The 14,476-nt window shown below is 49.4% G+C and overlaps 1 protein-coding gene across 1 annotated transcript in view; it reads right to left on the bottom strand.

Annotated features, from left to right (window-relative positions):
* The window catches only part of LOC100491248 (proteasomal ATPase-associated factor 1), a 99,675-nt gene that overhangs the window by 54,859 nt on the left and 30,340 nt on the right, over positions 1–14,476 (bottom strand). The window lies entirely within an intron of this gene.

Genomic DNA, 14,476 nt, shown 5'->3' on the forward strand with positions numbered 1-14,476 from the left:
TGGGAATGCCAGGGGGGCTGTAATGTGCCACAGACAGTCACTATTTATTGGGCTGGGGGGGCTGTTTGTGCCTCTGGGTACTGGGAATGCCAGGGGGGCTGTAAGGTGCCACAGTCACTATTTATTGGGCTGGGGGGGCTGTTTGTGCCTCTGGGTACTGGGAATGCCAGGGGGGCTGTAAGGTGCCACAGACAGTCACTATTTTTTGGGCTGGGGGGGCTGTTTGTGCCTCTGGGTACTGGGAATGCCAGGGGGGCTGTAAGGTGCCACAGACAGTCACTATTTATTGGGCTGGGGGGGCTGTTTGTGCCTCTGGGTACTGGGAATGCCGGGGGGGGGGCTGTAAGGTTTCACAGACAGTCACTATTTATTGGGCTGGGGGGGCTGTTTGTGCCTCTGGGTACTGAGAATGCCAGGGGGGCTGTAAGGTGCCACAGACAGTCACTATTTATTGGGCTGGGGGGGCTGTTTGTGCCTCTGGGTACTGGGAATGCCAGGGGGGCTGTAAGGTGCCACAGACAGTCACTCTTTATTGGGCTGGGGGGGCTGTTTGTGCCTCTGGGTACTGGGAATGCCAGGGGGGGGCTGTAAGGTGCCACAGACAGTCACTATTTATTGGGCTGGGGGGCTGTTTGTGCCTCTGGGTACTGGGAATGCCAGGGGGGAGGGCTGTAAGGTGCCACAGACAGTCACTATTTATTGGGCTGGGGGGGCTGTTTGTGCCTCTGGGTACTGGGAATGCCAGGGGGGAGGGCTGTAAGGTGCCACAGACAGTCACTATTTATTGGGCTGGGGGGGCTGTTTGTGCCTCTGGGTACTGGGAATGCCAGGGGGCTGTAAGGTGCCACAGACAGTCACTATTTATTGGGCTGGGGGGGCTGTTTGTGCCTCTGGGTACTGGGAATGCCGGGGGGGCTCTAAGGTGCCACAGACAGTCACTATTTATTGGGCTGGGGGGGCTGTTTGTGCCTCTGGGTACTGGGAATGCCGGGGGGGCTGTAAGGTGCCACAGACAGTCACTATTTATTGGGCTGGGGGGGGGGGCTGTTTGTGCCTCTGGGTACTGGGAATGCCAGGGGGCTGTAAGGTGCCACAGACAGTCACTATTTATTGGGCTGGGGGGGCTGTTTGTGCCTCTGGGTACTGGGAATGCCAGGGGGGGCTGTAAGGTGCCACAGACAGTCACTATTTATTGGGCTGGGGGGGGGGGCTGTTTGTGCCTCTGGGTACTGGGAATGCCAGGGGGCTGTAAGGTGCCACAGACAGTCACTATTTATTGGGCTGGGGGGGGGGGGCTGTTTGTGCCTCTGGGTACTGGGAATGCCAGGGGGCTGTAAGGTGCCACAGACAGTCACTATTTATTGGGCTGGGGGGCTGTTTGTGCCTCTGGGTACTGGGAATGCCAGGGGGCTGTAAGGTGCCACAGACAGTCACTATTTATTGGGCTGGGGGGCTGTTTGTGCCTCTGGGTACTGGGAATGCCGGGGGGGCTGTAAGGTGCCACAGACAGTCACTATTTATTGGGCTGGGGGGCTGTTTGTGCCTCTGGGTACTGGGAATGCCAGGGGGGCTGTAAGGTGCCACAGACAGTCACTATTTATTGGGCTGGGGGGGGGCTGTTTGTGCCTCTGGGTACTGGGAATGCCAGGGGGGCTGTAAGGTTTCACAGACAGTCACTATTTATTGGGGCTGGGGGGGCTGTTTGTGCCTCTGGGTACTGAGAATGCCAGGGGGGCTGTAAGGTGCCACAGACAGTCACTATTTATTGGGCTGGGGGGGCTGTTTGTGCCTCTGGGTACTGGGAATGCCAGGGGGGCTGTAAGGTGCCACAGACAGTCACTATTTATTGGGCTGGGGGGGCTGTTTGTGCCTCTGGGTACTGGGAATGCCAGGGGGGCTGTAAGGTGCCACAGACAGTCACTATTTATTGGGCTGGGGGGCTGTTTGTGCCTCTGGGTACTGGGAATGCCGGGGGGGCTGTAAGGTGCCACAGACAGTCACTATTTATTGGGCTGGGGGGCTGTTTGTGCCTCTGGGTACTGGGAATGCCAGGGGGGCTGTAAGGTGCCACAGACAGTCACTATTTATTGGGCTGGGGGGGGGGCTGTTTGTGCCTCTGGGTACTGGGAATGCCAGGGGGGCTGTAAGGTTTCACAGACAGTCACTATTTATTGGGCTGGGGGGGCTGTTTGTGCCTCTGGGTATTGGGAATGCCAGAGGGGCTGTAAGGTGCCACAGACAGTCACTATTTATTGGGTTGGGGGGCTGTTTGTGCCTCTGGGTACTGGGAATGCCAGAGGGGCTGTAAGGTGCCACAGACAGTCACTATTTATTGGGTTGGGGGGCTGTTTGTGCCTCTGGGTATTGGGAATGCCAGGGGGGCTGTAAGGGGCCACAGACAGTCACTATTTATTGGGTTGGGGGGCTGTTTGTGCCTCTGGGTATTGGGAATGCCAGAGGGGCTGTAAGGGGCCACAGACAGTCACTATTTATTGGGCTGGGGGGGCTGTTTGTGCCTCTGGGTACTGGGAATGCCAGGGGGGCTGTAAGGTGCCACAGACAGTCACTATTTATTGGGCTGGGGGGGCTGTTTGTGCCTCTGGGTACTGGGAATGCCAGGGGGGCTGTAAGGTGCCACAGACAGTCACTATTTATTGGGCTGGGGGGGTTGTTTGTGCCTCTGGGTACTGGGAATGCCAGGGGGGCTGTAAGGTGCCACAGACAGTCACTATTTATTGGGCTGGGGGGGCTGTTTGTGCCTCTGGGTACTGGGAATGCCAGGGGGGCTGTAAGGTGCCACAGACAGTCACTATTTATTGGGCTGGGGGGGCTGTTTGTGCCTCTGGGTACTGGGAATGCCAGGGGGGCTGTAAGGTGCCACAGACAGTCACTATTTATTGGGCTGGGGGGGCTGTTTGTGCCTCTGGGTACTGGGAATGCCAGGGGGGCTGTAAGGTGCCACAGACAGTTACTATTTATTGGGCTGGGGGGGCTGTTTGTTCCTCTGGGTACTGGGAATGCCGGGGGGCTGTAAGGTGCCACAGACAGTTACTATTTATTGGGCTGGGGGGGCTGTTTGTTCCTCTGGGTACTGGGAATGCCAGGGGGCTGTAAGGTGCCACAGACAGTCACTATTTATTGGGCTGGGGGGGGGCTGTTTGTTCCTCTGGGTACTGGGAATGCCAGGGGGCTGTAAGGTGCCACAGACAGTTACTATTTATTGGGCTGGGGGGGCTGTTTGTGCCTCTGGGTACTGGGAATGCCAGGGGGGCTGTAAGGTGCCACAGACAGTTACTATTTATTGGGCTGGGGGGGCTGTTTGTGCCTCTGGGTACTGGGAATGCCAGGGGGGCTGTAAGGTGCCACAGACAGTCACTATTTATTGGGCTGGGGGGGCTGTTTGTGCCTCTGGGTACTGGGAATGCCAGGGGGGGGGCTGTAAGGTGCCACAGACAGTTACTATTTATTGGGCTGGGGGGGTGCTGTTTGTGCCTCTGGGTACTGGGAATGCCGGGGGGGCTGTAAGGTGCCACAGACAGTTACTATTTATTGGGCTGGGGGGGCTGTTTGTGCCTCTGGGTACTGGGAATGCCAGGGGGGCTGTAAGGTGCCACAGACAGTTACTATTTATTGGGCTGGGGGGGGTGCTGTTTGTGCCTCTGGGTACTGGGAATGCCAGGGGGGGCTGTAAGGTGCCACAGACAGTCAGTATTTATTGGGCTGGGGGGGGGGCTGTTTGTGCCTCTGGGTACTGGGAATGCCAGGGGGGCTGTAAGGTGCCACAGACAGTCACTATTTATTGGGCTGGGGGGGCTGTTTGTGCCTCTGGGTACTGGGAATGCCAGGGGGGGGGCTGTAAGGTGCCACAGACAGTCACTATTTATTGGGCTGGGGGGGCTGTTTGTGCCTCTGGGTACTGGGAATGCCAGGGGGGCTGTAAGGTGCCACAGACAGTCACTATTTATTGGGCTGGGGGGGGGGCTGTTTGTGCCTCTGGGTACTGGGAATGCCAGGGGGGCTGTAAGGTGCCACAGACAGTCACTATTTATTGGGCTGGGGGGGCTGTTTGTGCCTCTGGGTACTGGGAATGCCAGGGGGGGGGCTGTAAGGTGCCACAGACAGTCACTATTTATTGGGCTGGGGGGGCTGTTTGTGCCTCTGGGTACTGGGAATGCCAGGGTGGGGGCTGTAAGGTGCCACAGACAGTCACTATTTATTGGGATGGGGGGGCTGTTTGTGCCTCTGGGTACTGGGAATGCCAGGGGGGCTGTAAGGTGCCACAGACAGTCACTATTTATTGGGCTGGGGGGGGCTGTTTGTGCCTCTGGGTACTGGGAATGCCGGGGGGGCTGTAAGGTGCCACAGACAGTCACTATTTATTGGGCTGGGGGGGCTGTTTGTGCCTCTGGGTACTGGGAATGCCAGGGGGGCTGTAAGGTGCCACAGACAGTCACTATTTATTGGGCTGGGGGGCTGTTTGTGCCTCTGGGTACTGGGAATGCCAGGGGGCTGTAAGGTGCCACAGACAGTCACTATTTATTGGGCTGGGGGGCTGTTTGTGCCTCTGGGTACTGGGAATGCCAGGGGGGGGCTGTAAGGTGCCACAGACAGTCACTATTTATTGGGCTGGGGGGGCTGTTTGTGCCTCTGGGTACTGGGAATGCCAGGGGGGCTGTAAGGTGCCACAGACAGTCACTATTTATTGGGCTGGGGGGGGCTGTTTGTGCCTCTGGGTACTGGGAATGCCAGGGGGCTGTAAGGTGCCACAGACAGTCACTATTTATTGGGCTGGGGGGGGTGCTGTTTGTGCCTCTGGGTACAGGGAATGCCAGGGGGGCTGTAAGGTGCCACAGACAGTCACTATTTATTGGGCTGGGGGGGGCTGTTTGTGCCTCTGGGTACTGGGAATGCCAGGGGGCTGTAAGGTGCCACAGACAGTCACTATTTATTGGGCTGGGGGGCTGTTTGTGCCTCTGGGTACTGGGAATGCCAGGGGGCTGTAAGGTGCCACAGACAGTCACTATTTATTGGGCTGGGGGGCTGTTTGTGCCTCTGGGTACTGGGAATGCCAGGGGGCTGTAAGGTGCCACAGACAGTCACTATTTATTGGGCTGGGGGGCTGTTTGTGCCTCTGGGTACTGGGAATGCCAGGGGGGGGCTGTAAGGTGCCACAGACAGTCACTATTTATTGGGCTGGGGGGGCTGTTTGTGCCTCTGGGTACTGGGAATGCCAGGGGGGCTGTAAGGTGCCACAGACAGTCACTATTTATTGGGCTGGGGGGGTTGTTTGTGCCTCTGGGTACTGGAATGCCAGGGGGGCTGTAAGGTGCCACAGACAGTCTCTATTTATTGGGCTGGGGGGCCTGTTTGTGCCTTTGGGTACTGGGAATGCCAGGGGGGCTGTAAGGTGCCACAGACAGTCACTATTTATTGGGCTGGGGGGGCTGTTTGTGCCTCTGGGTACTGGGAATGCCAGGGGGGCTGTAAGGTGCAACACACAGTCTCTATTTATTGGGCTGGGGGGCTGTTTGTGCCTTTGGGTACTGGGAATGCCAGGGGGGCTGTAAGGTGCCACAGACAGTCACTATTTATTGGGCTGGGGGGGACTATTTGTGCCTCTGGGTACTGGGAATGCCAGGGGGGCTGTAAGGTGCCACAGACAGTCACTATTTATTGGGCTGGGGGGGGCTGTTTGTGCCTCTGGGTACTGGGAATGCCGGGGGGCTGTAAGGTGCCACAGACAGTGACTATTTATTGGGCTGGGGGGGGGTTGAACTAACACCCCTAACATATATCTCTCACTCCTGGGAATCTCTGGCAGAGCACAGCATGCAGAGGAATAGACAGAGGTATCGCTGATATGTTCACAAAATCTAGCAGACATTTAAAAGGGGCCGTTATAAGTCTGGGAACCTTAGGCCTTGTTAATATGGCTAGAACTTCTAGTGGTACATTAATATTGTTTTGCTTTCAACTGATTAAGAATGGAAGGAAATAACATAGATTTATGTACCACTGGAATTGGCCCTGTTTATAACTTTTGGCATGTCTGGGGTTAATATGCCCTACATCTTAGTTGGGATCAAGTACAGGTACTGTTTTATTATTACAGAGAAAAGGGAATCATTTAACCATGAAATAAACACAATAGGGCTGTTCTGCCCCCAATAAGGGGTAATTATATCTTAGTTGGGATCAAGTACAGGTACTGTTTTATTATTACAGAGAAAAGGGAATCATTTAACCATGAAATAAACCCAATAGGGCTGTTCTGCCCCAATAAGGGGTAATTATATCTTAGTTGGGATCAAGTACAGGTACTGTTTTATTATTACAGAGAAAAAGGAAATCAATTTTAAAATTCTGAATTATTTGATTAAAATGGAGTCTATGGGAGACAGGCTTTCCGTAATTCTGAGCTTTCTGGATGACGGGTTTCTGGATAAGGGATCCCATACCTGTCCTGTAATTGGGGAGTGGCAAGGGCAGATCAGGGGCATGATCATGCATGCATGGGGTTTTATCTTTTCTTATTGGTGTCCCAGTTTAGTGGTTGGAAGAACCCACCAACCAGGGCCCTGCTAATATGGGGCACCATAATTATGGACGGTAGCCTTGACATGATTACAGTAATAACCAATCAAATGTCTTTAGAGCAAACAATTTAATTGTTTGTATAGAGGTTGATAACAAGGAAAGCAATTAGTGCAATATACAGTGCCAGTTAGACAGCTGCATCAGGAGCGCCCCCTTGGGAACAAAAAACAAAATCCTCCATGCAGATACTTAGCAGTTAATGGATCCTTCTCCACCAACCACCATGACACCCCCCAGTAGGGCACTTAACAGGTAGAGAGGGTTCATTATGTTCTGCCATTCCATCGGACATGGTGCAACAATTATTCACTTTTGGAATAAGTCACCATTTGTGACTTTTGGCTGTTAAGTTCCATGTTCTGCCCAGGAGTGGAGGCCCACTTTGACGACAGCACGAAAAAGATTTGTGGGCTTGAAAGTTTAATGAGAAGATAGGGGAGAGGGGCAATTGAAGAGCTGAGCTACTTGGATTGGGGACCTGCAGAGTTAAGTCATTGTACCATGAGGAACAACTGCCCCCAACTCTGGGAAACCTTCTGCCGAATAGATTTCTGAGCTCCCAGCAGGCTGTGCTAATTTGGCTTTCAGGAGCCTAATGTCCCACATGCTTGGAGACTGCAGTAATGAGCTATGGGTCACTTGTGGCCATACGTGCCGCACTGGTACCGGCCCGCCGACCCGGCCCGAGTCATGGGACTCACTTGTTGGAGACTGGGAACGCTTCAGTTTTCCTTTGCGCTTTGCTTTTCTGCCTTTGCTCTGAGCAACAGTCGGACCCTTTTCTGTCTATATTTTAGGAAAGGCCCAGTTGGTTACTAACAGTTAGCATTATCGTCCAAGGCTGTAGCCATACAGGAGGCATTTACTGTACTGGAGACATGGGGCAAAGCAGTTTCTGAATCAATAACTTGAGCTCCATCTACCAATGAAAGTTCATCCAAAGCTTCATAAAGCTGGGAGACATCATCATCTGCCAAGTCAGGAACGTCATAACAATCCAGACCTGGGTGCCTGTGGGATTCTGCAGCCTCGGAGGTTCTTTCCATGGTGCCCAATCCGCTGGAGGGTTTCAGCGCCTCCCCTGGGGTTTTGGACTTGTCCATTTCCGGGTTCAGTATAGTGGTAATGGCCCTGAGGTCCTGATCTGTGGAGATGTTGCCCACTGGTTGTGTCCTTGTAGCCACTGCAGGGCAATATCAATGGACTATAAGAGGACTGTAGCTTTGTGCAAAATCTGAATGGCCAGCTGGCTAGAGTGAAGCGGTCCAGGGCAGCAGGGGAGTCTGGGGCACCACCTGGGGAACAATCCCGCAGTAACATAGGATCAGTATTCCATTATAATCACCAATATTAACAATTAGGCTCAGTGTATTGTAGTCCTTGCCCTTAACGGGGGTTCAGCTTGAAGTTAACTTTTACTATGTTATAGAATGGCCCATTCTAAGCAACTTTTCAACTGGTCTTTATTATTTATTTGTTATAGTTTTTGAATTATTTGCCTTTTTCTTCCAACTCTTTGCGGTTTTGGGGGTCACTGACCCCGGCAGCTAAAACCTATTGCTCTGTGAGGCTCCAGTTTTATTGTTATTGTTACTTTTTATTCCTTATCTTTCTATTCAGCCCCTCTCCTATTCATATATCAGTCTCTCATTCAAACCACTCCCTGGTTGCTAAGGTAACTTGGACCCTAGCAACCAAATAGCTGCTAAATCTCCAAAGTGGAGAGCTGCTGAACTGGAAAGGAAATACTAAAAAACTACAAATACTAAAAAATGAAGACCAATTGCAAAAATGTCTCAGAATATAACTCTCTACATCACACTAAAAGTTAAAGGGGTGGTTCACCTTAAGGCTAACTTTTAGTATGATGCAGGGAGTAAAATTCCAAGAGAATTTGCAATTGGTCTTAATTTTTGTATAGTTGTAGTTTTTCTTTTAATTATTTCTATTTTTGTTTTGAAGCTCTCTAGATTGGAGTTTCAGCAGCTATTTGGTTGCTAGGGTCCAAATTACCTTAGTAACCAGGCAGTGATTTGAATGAGAATCTGGTATATAAAAATAGAAGACTTGAATAGAAAGATAAGGAATAAAAAGTAACAATAACAATTTACCTGGAGCCTCACAGAGCAATAGGGTTTAGCTGCCGGGGTCAGTGACCCCCATTTGAAATCTGCAAAGAGTCAGAAGAAGGCAAATAATTCAAAAACTATGAAAAATAAATAATGAAGACCAACTAAAAAGTTTATTTGAATTGGCCATTTAACAACATACTAAACGTTAAAGGGATTCTGTCATGATATTTATGGGGCACTCTTTATTTCTAAATGACACTGTTACACAGAAAACAATTCCCTCTGCCATTTAACCTTTTATTCTTGAACCAACAAATGTATTTGTAGCTGTAATATTGGTGTGTAGGCGCCATCTCAGTGCCTTGTGCCTGAGTCTGAGCTTTCAGCCAGCGCTACACAGTAGAACTGCTTTCAGCTAACCTATTGTTTCTCCTACTCCCATGTAACTGGAGGAGTCCCAAGCCGGACTTGGATTTCTTACTATTGAGTGCTATTCTGATACCTACTGGGAGCTGCTATCTTGCTCCCTTCCCATTGTTCTGCTGATCGGCTGCTGGGGGTGAGGGGGGAGATATCACTCCAACTTGCAGCGCAGCAGTAAAGTGTGAGTGAAGTTTATCAAAGCACAGGTCACATGGCTGTGGCACCCTGGGAAAATAAGAATATGGTTAGCCCCATGTGACATTTCAAAAGTAAATCTGTTTGTGAAAAACCCGCAGCCCCACATCAGGTGTTTCTCCTTAGCTATAACCAGCTGGGCCTGAGCTTCAGATTTTTCTCTTTTAAAGGGGACACTAAGGCTGTGCATCAGTTTAAACGGCTGTATTTACTGTTACCCAATACAATCCCTTTTATTAATAAGATATGAGCCCTTCAGTGAAGTCCCACAAAGCCAGAGATAATTTAACCCCGTCTGTGCCTCTTTCATTTTGCCAGAAAATATGCAGGACAGCCCAGGCCTTATCAATGGGTCTGTACAATTCATGGTGGGTGGCACACAAATGGTTAAAGTCTTACCCTGCTGTTATTCTATAACATTTAGAGCTGTTTTCAACTACAACTCCCAGCATCCCATGTTCTAAAGGGATGGTTCCCCTTTACTGTAAGTCTAACTTTTAGTGTGTTGTAAAATGGGCAACTCTTAGCAACTTTTCAATTGGTCTTCATTATTTATATATAGTTTTTATAATAATTTGCCTTCTTCAAACTCTTTCCAGCTTTCAAATGGGGGTCACTGACCCCGGCAGCCAAAACCTATTGCTCTGTGAGGCTCCAGTTTTATTGTTATTGTTACATTTTATAGCCTATTTTTCTATTCAAAAAAGTATACCAGATTCTCATTTCAATGACTTCCTGGTTGCTAAGGTAGCTTGGATCCTAGCAACCAGACAGCTGCTGACATTCCAAACTGCAGAGCTGCAAAACAAAAAATAGAAATAATGAAATGCTTCTGTGCAGTTGGTCAGTTTTCAGAGTAAACCCCAGGGATTGTCCCTGTGCATGATGGGTAGTGGACAAGGGTACAAAAGGCAGGGATACCAGGTCACTTGAGAATTGAGGGAAACTTCTAGAAAGTTCAATGTGAATACAATCAGCGCAGCCCTGCAGCATGCATTTATCAGAAGGGCTAATAACCCCAACAGTGGGTCTGTGGGTGCTGTAGCCTCTCGTTCTTCCCTGGTTGCCCAAAAGCAGTGTTTCCTGGAGAGCAATGGCCTCTGGGTCAGTAAGTGGGCGGGGAGAGGTTACAGCCGCCTTACACCCCTCAGGTCCGTTGGTAGGTTCCGCTGCTGGACATGGCCATCACTTCCTCCCCTGCGAATGTTGGTCAGTCGGCCGCCCAAGGTTTCTTGTTCACTTGTCTCTGGGTCATGTGAGTAGCCAATCTTCCATTTGATTGGTCAGCCTGCTTCCTAATTAATCATGCAGGATAGGGAGTGTAGCTGCCCCATTAGTGCATCAGGCTTTGGCCTTTAGGCCTCAGTAGCCGCAAGTTCTAATTCTGCACTCAGACAGGCAGTGTCCATAGAGGGGTATGGGGTAGGGGTAGGGATAGGGGGTAGGGGGTAGGTGATAGGGGTTGGGATAGGGGGTAGGGGGTAGGGATAGGGGGTAGGGATAGGGGATAGGGGATAGGGGGTAGGTGATAGGGGTTGGGATAGGGGGTAGGGATAGGGGGTAGGGGATAGTGGTGGGTATTGGCATTAAAAATCCCAAGTGCAATCAAACCCATGAGCAGACAGAATATAATCAAACCAGTTATGATGCAGGTAAGTGCACTCAAGCCCAGTGGCGTAACTACTCTGTCCTGGGCCCCCCTGCAAAAATAATCTTCAGTGGGGCTCAGTGTGGAGTAGCAAAATGACCAGGCTCCCTGCCCTTACGCATCTTCCCTCCACCCCTCCATGCCCCCCAATTTGTGTATAAATTCCGCTCCCCTACCTCAGAGCCAGCACGGAGTGGGGATGCAAAATGGAGGAAGCAGATTCTGTGGTCTGGGCCCCCCCGTCCCCTGTATTGTTAGGCCTGACTCAAGAAAAGCCTCCGTGTAAGAACCCTAACGGGAAGTTACTAATTACTGAGAATGCACGGCTAATTGCCCATATGTAAGGGCCCTTAGGGCAAACTCCACTGCCCCCCAATGAACTGACTGCTCATTAGCACATTCATTAATGGAACTATTTATATCAACTACATCAGCTGTTTCTATTGGGAACACTGAGCTTCACCATGTGAACAGCAGTAGAATGACTGGTTATTGGCCCCCCAGCAGTTACAGAGTGGGGGTCCTGTATAGTTACACCCCCGGCTATTTAGTAATATATAGGGATGCACTGAATCCACTAATCTCAGATTGGCCGAACCCCAAATTCTTTGATAAAAATTCCATTTTATATGATAAAAAGTCATACGATTTTAGGGTTCGGTTCGGCCAGGAGAGTGGCCGACTGCCCAACCAAATCCAGAACCAGTGCCTCCCTCGTAATATAATTTCTGAGTTTGTATCATGGCAACTGTGGTTGAATTAAAAAGTTTAACTTTTTGCCCCAGCTGGGGTTGCCACCCGTCCAGCATCGGACCGCCCCTTTACATCACAACTCCGCCCACCTACATGATTGACCCTGCCCTTCTACATCTCTGGCCTGCCCTCTTCATTGCTGCCCGGTATTGTTACACACAAATGTTGGCGGCCCTAATCCTTGCAACCCCGCCTTCCTGTGTTGGGGGGGGGGGTATTTATATGCAACAAATTCCTACAATTAATGAGAGTAGATTTCAAGTGAAAGTACAGAGCACAATAATGGAAAGTGGAAGCAAAAGTCACAGCAAAACATGAATTTATTTTCTCAATTTTTAGCGCTAAAAATCACAAAAAAAAACAACTTTTTGTTCCTAAGATTTAATCTGCGTCCAAATGGCTAAATATCCGTATATATCGGAACAGAGCGAGTAAGCTTGGGGAGATGGAGTCATGCTGGGCAGATGTCACGGCATTTAGGGCATAGAGGCACCAGGAATCCGTGGGGCAACGTGAAGTCAATTCATCTTATCAGGGCCGCTGCTGGCCAAATGGGTGCCCTAAGCAGAAATTTACTTTGGTGCCCCCTCCCCCAAATATTACGGAAGTAAAAATAAAATAAAAAAACACCTATAGGGGCCCCACACACAGTGCCCCCATAGTAAGTGCCCCCAATTGCCCCCATAGATTGACTGAACTATCCGGGAGAGCGGGATGCGCTATAAAAACCGGCGGGACAGTGTTGGGGGGTATGTTATAATATATAAAAATGTTTTTTTTTGGAGCAGCTGGGATGGTGCCCCCCGGGGAGTTGGTGCCCTATGCAGACTGAGTACTCTGCTTATAGGGAGCAGCGGCCCTGCATCTTATGTCTTTCTTCAACGTTTGGAAGAAAATTTTTAATTTTAAGATCACTAGTGATGAGCGAATCTGTCCCGTTTCTCTTCGCCAAAAGATTCATGAAACGGCGAAAATATTGCGCGTCTAAAAAAATTTGTCGCCTACGGCTTTTCTTTTGTTACCCGTGACTATCCTTTTTTGTCACCCGCAACTATCCTTTTTTGTCACCCGCGACTATCCTTTTTTGTCGACCCCCGCGAATATCCTTTTTTGACGCGCGACTATCCTTTTTTGTCACCCGCGACTATCCTTTTTTGTCGACCCCCGCGACTATCCTTTTTTGACGCGCGACTATCCTATTTTGTCACCCGCGACTATCCTTTTTTGACGCACGACTATCCTATTTTGTCACCCGCGACTATCCTTTTTTGTTGACCCCCGCGACTATCCTTTTTTGACGCACGACTATCCTATTTTGTCACCCGCGACTATCCTTTTTTGTCGACCCCCGCGACTATCCTTTTTTGACGCGCAACTATTCTTTTGACGCGGGTGAAACGCGCCTGGTAAAACATTTCGCCCATCACTAATTATCACCAATTTAAGACCTAAGTAGAAATCTTTATAGACTGTCACCTACAGGATATTATCACCTACATTCTATATAAACCCCAATACAAACACATACAAGAGGCATATAAAGGAGATCGTAGCGAGGGACTTTTTTTTCTTACATTATAAAAGCTCTAAGATTATAGACGTTAATACCTTGGGGATGAAGAGATTTCAATGTATCCACCAACTCTCCCGTTTTATGGTGTCACCCCCCTCTCCAATGTGGCTTGACTAATTCAATACAAACCATCTCAGCTCCCCTGGAGATTTATGATGCTTTTTGTTTAGACACTAAGGGGCTGATTTACTAATCCACGAATCCGAATGGGAAAAATTCGGATTGGAAAACGAACATTTTGCGACTTTTTCGTATTTTTTGCGACTTTTTCATAGCCATTACAAATTCCGTGAATTGTCGCGACTTTTTCATAGCATTATGACTTTTGTGAATTGTCGCGACTTTTTCATAGCCATTACAAATTCCGTGAATTGTCGTGACTTTTTTATAGCCATTACGACTTTCGCGAATTGTCACGACTTTTTCGTATTGAGCGCTAGAAAAAGTCGCAAAATACCGATCATTGCGAAAAAAAACGCATTCGGATGCTTTTCGGACGTACGTGGATTAGTAAATGTGCCCCTAAATGTTTCTTATACCCTTTATATTAGGGATGCACCCAACCCCCTCTTATGGGTTCGGCCAAACCCCCAAACCCACCCTGACGGATTCTGCCGAATCCCGAACCAATTCCTGACTAGCAAATGCTAATTAGGACCAGAACGGGTTAAAAATTGCCGCGCGCGTAGTGAAAATTTCCCCCCCCCTGACCATTTAACCCTTTCCGGATGCTAATTAGGATTTGGTTCGGCCGGGACTGTGGATTCAGCCGAAACTGAATCCGTTAAAAAAAGCCTGGAATCACCCGAATCCCAAACTGAATCCCAAACTGAATCCGGGATTCCCTACTTTATATATATTATTAATATGTTCTCCTATTATTTCAGACTCCTATTAGATTTCCCTACGTAGTAAAGGCCACAATGGCACTCCAGTACCTACATTACAGTAACCGAGTCGTATTTCCTGAATTGTAAAATGATCTCCAGTAGTAGAAGTTTTATGGCTGTACTGAAAGACTTTACAAAGACTACATGGAAAATAAACCCTGATAGGGGTTTTCCTTTTCTTTTTTACACGGTCACAGGCATATACCAACTGTGGCACCCTGGGAAATATGGCTGCCCCATGGAATAAACACATTATTATGCTTATTGTATTTAGCTGTATCTGTTACTACCATTCCTCCTCCCTTGTGTGCCGGTTTTATGACAA

The sequence above is a fragment of the Xenopus tropicalis genome, chromosome 2 (genome assembly GCF_000004195.4).
Source record: "Xenopus tropicalis strain Nigerian chromosome 2, UCB_Xtro_10.0, whole genome shotgun sequence".
Taxonomy (NCBI): domain Eukaryota; kingdom Metazoa; phylum Chordata; class Amphibia; order Anura; family Pipidae; genus Xenopus; species Xenopus tropicalis.